The following is a 9439-nucleotide window of genomic DNA, read 5'->3' as shown; positions in this document are numbered from 1 at the left end:
AGTCTAAACTGGTTTGCATTTGAGTTTCAGCCTCATATTTAGCTGCACAAACATGAGCAATGCAGTATTTCTGATCCCTGGTCATTTTTACAAAATGGAAATAATTTGGAAACATAGGGTTGTTATAAGTTTAGAGATATAGTAATAAAGATAAACTACTTAACTTGCTGGATTCTCAATAAATCCAGCTGTTGTTTTCAGCATTATGGCTTTTTTGTTTTGGGTTTTCTTTCTTTCTTTCTTTCTTTTTTTAATGTGGGAGCTGTTTACTTATTACTTACCGAGAACTTAACATGTGCTCGTGTTAAGTTCTCCAGGAATGTTAGTTTTCTTATTTTCTAATTCCAACTCAATTATACTCCTTTCAAAGTTTCCAGGGATCTGTGTTTCTTGAAACAGAGCCATCTTTGAACATCTCATGAAAATAGTGAGGCATCTCCCCAGAAAACTCACATTAATTACCCAATAGCTTGTGTGTGAGTTTGGCAGGATTCCTGAACACCTGAACCCCACCGCGGGCTCAGGGACTAAAGGTTAAAAAAAGCATTCTTGTTGTAGATGTTCATGGCCAACTCTGCCCACTTAGTCCTTTAAAAACGAGCATGTTTTACCATACTAGCCAGCAATTGCACTCCCTGGATATTTACCTAAATAAGTTGAAAACTTATGTCCACACAAAAATCTGTACACGAATGCCTAAAGCAGCTTTATTCATAAGTGTCAAAACTTGGAAGCCACCAAGATGTCTTTTGGGCAGGTGGTCAGGTAAACTGTGCTACACCCAAACAATAGAATATTATTTAATGCTGAAAGGAAATGAGCTACCAAGCCATGAAAAGACAAGGAAGAAATTTACATGCATATTACTAACTGCAGGAAGTCAATCTGAAAAGGCTATGTTCCGTATTATTCCAACTATATGACATTCTAGAAAAGGCGAAACTATGGAGACCATAAAAAGATCCGTGGTTGCCAGGGGTTAGGGAGGGACGAATAGGCAGAGCACAGAGGATTTTTAGGGCGGTGAAACTATTCTGTATGATACTATAATGTTTGTCAAAAATCATGGGATAGACAACACAAAGAGTGAACCCTGATGTAAATTATGGTCTCTGGGTGATAATGAGGTGTGAGCGCAGGTTCATCAACCCTAACAAATGGACCATTCTGGTGCCAGATGTTTGTAGGGGGACCTGTGCATGTGTGGGTGCCAGGGATATATGGGAAATCTCCGTACTCCCTATTCAATTTGCTGTGAACCTAAAACTGCTCTAAAAAATAAAATGTATTTTTTTAAAAAACGAATGAGCAACTGGCCCTACAGAGTGATTCCTAGTCTCTGTGCAAGCATCTTCCCAGGAAACAACTACACCTGGAATGTTTCTGAGAGACATGTTTTCTGGAACTTCGGCGTGGCTCTCTGGTGTCATCATGGTCTTTGTGGGATATTAAAAGTGTTGTTCTCTGTAACATGGCAAGAACTGCTAAAATCAAGCAACAACCGAGTTGTTGGAATCTTCCCGGACATTTTTATTTTCCAATATGGAAGACCACCAGCAGATGGCAATCAAAGAATACAAAACCCAAGCTAATCTTCAAGAAGGCCTTGATAGATTGAAGACTGAGAAAATGCTAAGTCTAAGGTAAGCAGACCTCTTGGATACCAGTTCTCCACAGAGTCAGAATTTCCTATGTTCCAAACAAACAAGTCTTCTTCCACCATTGAATGAAATAAATGTCTAGCTGTCTAGCCTCAAAAAAAAAAAAAAAAAAAAAAAAGCACCAGGGACAAATTCTGAAATTCTTTGGTTGATCCAATGAGAACTTCAGTTACTCTTTGTGAAAATGAATTCAAAGAATTTGTTGTTGTTGTTGTTGTTGTTGTTGTTGTTTTTAAAGATTTATTTATTTGAAAGACAGAGATCACAAGTAGGCAGAGGCAGACAGAGAGAGAGCAGGAAGCAGGCTCCCCGCTGAGCAGAGAGCCCGATGCGGGGCTCGATCCCAGGACCCTGAAATCATGACCCGAGCCGAAGGCAGAGGCTTTAACCCACTGAGCCACCCAGGTGCCCCAGAATTTGTTGTTTTTATTTTGACATTATATCTTCTTTATATTTTCTGCTTACATCATGAGAGGGGATAACCGCTCACTGGTATGTAAAAATGGCTATTTGTGTAAAAAATTTTCCAATGATAAAAGACATCCAGCTGTAGTAGGACAGAACTACAAAATCAGAAGGAATTTGCTTGAAACAATCCAATGTCCCTGGGGGTGGGAGGCAGGAGGTGGTGGAAGGATGTGGAATGAGCCTGGGGGCGGGAAGTGTTCTTACCAGAGGATTGTAGGACTGGTTGTACAGCAACAGGAATTTCTTCTTTCCTCCTTTTTGCTATTTGCTTCTGGGGATGTACTAGTGAATGGATTCTCAATAAAACCAAACATTCTCAATAATGTGACTATCAAGCACAGGTGACTTTGTCCTTGTGGTAAATTCTGACATGTATGCTTTTCATTTTCTAAAATCACCATGAGTCCACAGAGAGAGTCCATAGAGCCTACAAAATATGAATGTTGTTTATTTGTCTTTTAAGGCAAAGTAAAGTTTATAGTTTACAGTTCAGGCATATTGGATGGCATAACAAAACCCCTTTATACACGGCTATACATTGTAGAAAATGATTAACCTGGGACACCTGGGTGGCTTACTTAGTTAAGCAGCTGCCTTCGGCTCAGGTCACGATCCCAGGGCCCTGGGTTCAAGTCCTACATCGGGCTCCTTGCTCGCAGGGAGCCTACTTCTCTCTCTGCCTCTACCTGCCACTCTGCCTGCTTGTGCTCTCTTTCTCTGAGAAATAAATAGAATCTTAAAAAAAAAAAAAGGAAAATGATTAACCTGTTTCGTTTTGTTTATTGACAATACGTCCATGAAAAAAGTCTCACAGAGCATGTAAAAAAAGAAACATTAGACCTTCGATGTTTAAGAAGACGCTATGAGCAGGAAATAATACTTTTTGGACTCTTACTATGTGTTAAGCAGTATTATTTCAAGACAGATAAATTAGCCTCATATTTACAGGTGGGGGAACTAAAGTTCAGAGGCTTTCATCACTTGCCAGGCTAACACATCTAGTGAGTAGACGAGCTGGGATTCGAACCCAGGCCTCTGGGTAAATGTAAGCACTTCCCTACACAGTAATCATTGGTCATATTCTAAAAGGTGATGTTATACATTGAATCCTCCTATCATATTCATAAATTTAACCAAATCACCTAAAGAACTTGTTAAAGATTCAGAGTCCAGGCCATACCCTCTAGAGATTCTAATTCAGAAGATGAAGGGTAGAGGCCTTTTTTGACTTTTTCTCTCTTTTTTTTTTTTTAAGATTTTATTTATTTATTTGACAGAGAGAGAGAGATCACAAGTAGGCAGAGAGAGGGGGAAGCAGGCTCACCGCTGAGCAGCGAGCCCGATGTGGGGCTCGATCCCAGGACCCTGAGATCATGACCTGAGCCGAAGGCAGAGGCTTAACCCACTGAGCCACCCAGGCGCCCCCTTTTTTGACTTTTTAACGGACACCCCGCAGTGTTTCTGCTGCAGGTGATCTGACTTCAAACACAGAAAATACAGGGCCAACCCAGTATGCTTTAACTTTCATGAGCAAAGAACCCTTTGAGAATCTGATGAAAGCCCTGGACTGTTGTTTTTTCAGAAAAATACACATTTCACACTCCAAATTTCTCATGCGACTTTAAGGGGTTCACGGACACTCTGAGGCCATGAACACTCATTTTCCAACATGTCCCAGCGAAAAGCGGTCTAATTAAAAGTCCCTTCCTTCTCTCCACCAAGAGATGTCACTCTTCAGCCTCAAACAGCCTCCCCCAAACCTCCAGTTTTTTTCCTTTTTCCTTTCTCCTCAACCACAAAGGGAAGAGTTTCCCAGGAAAATGAGTTTGCTGTTTGGGAAGGAGCTTCCCCCTTGAAAATAGAGCAGACTGGTGTGAGCATCAAACAAACCTGCAAAGATAGCAGGTTAGCATTGTCTACAATCACAACGAAAGCCGATCTGGAAATATAGGTGTGATTAAAACCTACCAGTAGGGACCATAGATTAATATAGTCACAACCAGTTTTGTGCCTATTACATGAAGGGTCATGTAATATATTTTCCCAAAAGCCCCTTCTCTAAATTCTTCTCAATCCCCAGGTTTTCTCATAGGTCTCCATGTTGAAGCTAGCCTTTGCATCTTTGAATAAGTCAAGACTTATGGAGCCATCATGCTGACATATTCTTTCTGGGCAGAGAGTCCCTGTCTTTCATCAAATTCTTAAAGAAATCTTTGACTAAAATTGAAAAAGCCATCACTTATGGAAGAACCTTATTTCGCAAGGGCTGGACATGTAAACAGGGTGAGCAGAGTCCTGTGGCTCAGCCTTGGTGAGAATCTTATTCAGACATAAAGGGGTAGACAACCTTGTGGCATATGTTGGATATATGTCGTGTGGACACAAGTGTGTCAGAATGTATATTCTAATTATGGTTTAGATTTGGGGCCCCCTGCTAGAAGGTCTACTCATCCAGAAACGTCTTCCTTGATATGAAGCCAGGAGCAGGTGTTTTGGATCAGGAAGACCTGAATCAGTGACCAAGCAGATTATACTCACCTCTCTGACTCCTAATGTATTTGTAAGTCAGGGATGATCATTTGTGATTTGTCAGGTTATTGGGAGACGGGCGTGAAATAATATACATAAAGCCCACAGGTTTGTCTTTGTTCCTCTTCCTCACCACCACACTAAGATCCACCAACCTCCCACCACCCTGAACAAGGATGTTGAGCACAAACTATGTGCTTCTTACCTGGGGCTGCATCCATCAGATTGATTAGAGTCTGGTCAGGCAAACCGGAAGGAAAACAAGTTTCCTTTAGGAATTCCTACTTTCCAGTCTCCCCTCCATCTCTGTTGCAAAGGTAAACAAGGACTTCAGGCACAGAACCAGCCTGAGGATCACAGGGAGTCACAAGGGATGAAAAGACATCATCCCTGTCCTTGGAGTTGCTGGACCCTAATAGGGAAGACATGACCCAAAATAAGTTAGCAGGAGCCATAGGGCACGAGACACTGAAAACATACCACTAAGCGCAAATATTTTACACACCTGAAAACAGGTTATGCCAGAAAGGACAAAGCCACTTGGGGTTGATTTAGGAAACAGCCTTGAAGAAAATGATTATTAAGCCGTATGTTTTTTCAGTGCGGGAAGGGATATGATATGGCCGAATGAAAGAGAGCAGCTAAGAAAAGAGGAGAGAGTTTTACAGGGCCTAGCTGAGGGGGGAAGTGGGCATGGCACAGATTTCCAGGGCAGCAGGGGAAGCCATGCTGGAGGGACTATGGATAGATGACAGCAGCAAGGTGTGGGGGAAGGGAGGCAGCTAATTGGTAGAGACCCTTGAGACCCATGATTAGGAGTTTTAATTTAATTCAAGAGGCAATTGGAGCTATTGTAGGCTTCTAAGAAGGGGAGTGATATGATCAAAATGATGCTTGAGGACAATGGTTCTTGCTGCTGTGAGCAGGGTGGATTAGATGAAGGAGACCCTCGGGCAGGGAGGCTGATCTGAGGCTTTTGGGGAAGCCAGGGTTATAGGGGCATGGCCTAGAACAGGACTCTGGGCATGGGATGGAAGGAGCAGACGTGCAATATGTTATGCAGGATAAATATTTGTTCTTTTTAGAACCAAACACTGGGGTAGGTGCTGGGACATCATGGGGAATAGGCACAGCAGTTGGGATGGGGAGAGACGGTTAATAATATGGTGAGATAAATCCTATGATCACTGAAGCAAAGAAATATGAGAGTGCCTGGCAGGAATGGCACCAGAGTTATGGGGAAGGGACGTAGGTGGTCAGGAAAGCCTTCCCTAAAGAAGTGGTATTTAAACTGGGAGCTTAATGAAGAATCGGGCATTAACTGAGTGAAAAATCACTGGGAGAAGTGTTCCAGGCAGGAAGCCCCAGGATGAAAGAGTAGGAGCCAGGAGGGAAAGGTAAGAATGGTTTCCCAAAAGATTCAAGAGAGCAAGCAGGGTGGGACCGGACCAAGAAGGGCCTTGAGTCTTCAATATGGACTGTGAGCTTTATCCTAAGGGTAGTGAGATGCCAGAAGAGAGGCATGGTTTGTGTTTTGTTTCAGAAAAATCTCTTTGGCTATGTTGTGGGAGAAAAGGACTAGGTGTGGTGGTAGGTAGGAGGAGAGACTTGTCGTAGTTTAAAGGGAGAGATGATTAGGAAGTAGTGATGAGACAGGTAAATATTTAGGATGTAGAACTTATGGGATGTAGGGTGCCTGGGTGGCCCAATCAGTTAAGCCTCCAACTCCTGATTTCAACTCAGGTCATCATCTCAGGATCATGAACCCAATGTAGGGCTCTGCATTAGGCATGGAGATTCCTTTTCTCCCTCTCCTTCTGTCCCTCCTGCTCACAGCATTTGTAGAATTCTCAAAAGAGTACTGCCTCAACCACAGAGAATGATTATTACCCCTGAACTAAACACTATTCTAGTTTATTCCATAACTTCTTAAAAGCAAGGCTCAAAACGATCAAATGATTTCAGTGTATTCAGAACAACGTTGATGAATATTTATAAAAATTTAAAAATATCCATCACCCAACAAGATAAAGTTCACAATGTCGGCCATCCAAACGCGACCATGTACACAAAGAAGCAAGAAAATATGTATCATTGTGCAGAGACAACAATCAACTAATTGAAGCCAATCCAGACCTGGTATAGATGTTGGAATTAGCAGACAGTATTAAAATGGTATTTTCCATATGTTAAAAACATTAAGTAGAAACAAGGAAGATTTTTTTTTCACCAGCTGCTGCAAAAGGCTTTGTTGTTTCCATTTGGTCCATGGCTTGGGAGAGGGCTCCAGGGTAGTTAAAAATGCCTAGTAGCTGCAGGGAGAGGCTCAGGCAGAAGCGCTGGCACCAGGGAGATGCCTGAGGGTCCCCTCAAAGGCTGCTGGGCTCCAGAGGCTCTTAGCTGTGCTTGAGGGAGAGCCTTTCAAAGAGATACTCATCCAACCCAGCCTGGGGGCCAGCCACACAGCAAAAGTTAGACAGGTGGTTGTCCATCTTCTTGTCGAATTTCACTTCCTCACCCAGGAATTCGTTTTCTAAGAAGTCATAGAGATGGGAGTCTGTGTTGGCAGAGCCCAGAGCATGCAGCTCTAAAAGGGCCTGGTTCAGGTTCTTCTCCAGAACTGGGGCAGCTTCCATGACATCCAGGGTTTTACCCAACTCATCTTAGGATGGTTTCTGCACATCCTGGAAGAGGGCACCGCCACTACCACCATTTTGCATCTTCAAGAGATGCTCAGCGTCCTCTTGCTTCTCCTCAGCCAACTTGTAAAAGAAGGGGCCCATGCCTTCCAGAGCCACATCTTCACAGTTGAAATAGAAGCCCAGAGAGAGGGAGTATAGGAGGCCCACACATGCACATTGACCAGGTGGCTAACAGCAGCCTCCACCTCAGTGGAATAATTCTGACAAATCTGGGAGCTCATGGTTGATCTGTAATAAGAAGCTAAGCTCAAAATAGGGTATTGGCTGGACCTGGAGGCAGACAGTGGCTGAAAAATGGCTCCAAAAGTTGCAACTAGAAAAAAGTTTGGAGGGTGTTTGGAGGCTGGTGGAAGGAGAGTTCCTGGATCTGTTCCATCCAAATACTGTTGAAGCAAGAGACAGATCCCCGGGACTACTGGGTGCACTGCCAGAAAATATTTTTTAAAACACAAATCTAGAGATGAAACCTATACTGTCTGAGATAAAATATACACTGGATGAGATAATAGCAAATTCAACTTTGCAAATTAGTGAGATCAAAGAAAATATTCAAAATGAAATACAGAGAAAAAAGAAATGTAAAATTAAACAGTGCCTCAGTGATCTGTGGGACAACTCAAAGCAGCTTTGTATACATATTATATTATTATTACATTAATATAATAATATAATATAGACATATTTACATAATATGAATATATTTATGTTACATATTGATATGATGATTAACATATAACAATTTGAGCCTCCAAAAAAAGGGAAGGGGAACAGAAAAACACTTGGAGAAATAATGGCTGAAAATTTTTCAAAATTTGTTGAAAACTATGAACTCAGGTCCAAGGAATTTATAAACCCCAAGCACAAGAAACATGAAAAAAAACTACTCCAAGGCACATTATAATCAAATTGCTTTCAATACCTTAGAAGCAGGAAAGAAAAAAATACACATTATATATAGAGAGGAACAATTAAAATGAGAACAGACTTTTCATTGGCAGTAAAATAGAGGAACAACACTTTAAAAAAGCAAAAACCTGTCAGCCCACAATTCTATACCCAGCAAAAATATCTTTCAGAAAACAAAACAAAATAAAATGCTTTTAGATCGAGAAAAGCTGAAAGAATTCATCACCAGAAGAACTGCATGGTAGAGGACCCTTTACTCTAGAACTAAGTCAAGCCTGACACAAGAGCAAGTGCTTTATCTAATATGAGGCCTCTATTCTGACTGGCAGAAATGTAAACTACTCTCATCCCTGCATGAACTTTGAGCATTTTATTATCCTACTGTTTTTAGAGTGGTTTATTTCCAGGCCTTGGGGATTTTCCTCTTATATATGCTCAGATCAGCATTCAGCCAAAGACTCAAAGGAACTCCTCTGTAGCTCTCTGGAGTTCACCTCCCTTGACTTTTGTATTCTACACCTCAGATTCCCCAAACTCAGATCTCTACCTTTCAACTCAGCAAGATCAACAGGCTCTGTTTAGTTTTTTCTTCTTGCCCTACAGCCTAGAATTTGCCTCCAGACAATGAGCTATAGTACTGGTAAGTCTTCCCTTGTTTCTTTACCTTTTCTCAGGGATTACAATCTCACATGACCTGTTGCCCAATGTCTGACACTGTTGTTTCAAATACGTTATCCGGTTTTCTAGTAGTCTATGGTAGAAGGGACATTCCTGTAGCATTTAATCCTTCATAGACCGAAACAAAAATCTTTCAGTTTGAAAATTGAAAAATTTAGTTGAAAAATCTTTCAGTTTGATTTTAACTCTCCCAATTGTCACTGTGTCCATTGCCTTTGGGACCCAGTCCTTGCCAAGTAAAATGCAACTCCAATGTACATTATATGGGAAACTTGAGAGAAAAGATATTTACTCTACCAGGAGTGGGACCTTCATGAATGAAGGGCAGGAGGAAAGAGGAGAGCTAAGTCAAGATGTTACTTACCCAGGTTTCTGACTTGGGTGTTGAAGAGATAGTGGTGCCGTTTAAACAGCACGAGTAGAATTGGGGCATGTTGACTTTGAAGATTTGATAGACAATGCTTAAATCTTGGATGAAAAATCTGGGCTGGGCTG

At 41.7% G+C, this 9439-nt stretch overlaps 1 pseudogene; it reads right to left on the bottom strand.

Annotated features, from left to right (window-relative positions):
• Positions 1-7054: 7054 nt before the first annotated feature.
• On the bottom strand, positions 7055-7581 carry LOC111158242 (annotated as a pseudogene).
• Positions 7582-9439: the final 1858 nt, after the last annotated feature.

This window comes from Enhydra lutris, unplaced genomic scaffold (assembly GCF_002288905.1).
Source record: "Enhydra lutris kenyoni isolate GAN:26980312 unplaced genomic scaffold, ASM228890v2 scaffoldscaffold58, whole genome shotgun sequence".
NCBI classification, from domain to species: Eukaryota; Metazoa; Chordata; class Mammalia; order Carnivora; family Mustelidae; genus Enhydra; species Enhydra lutris.
Note: the sequence above shows the minus strand (reverse complement) of the source record. Positions and strands in the feature narration are given on the sequence as shown.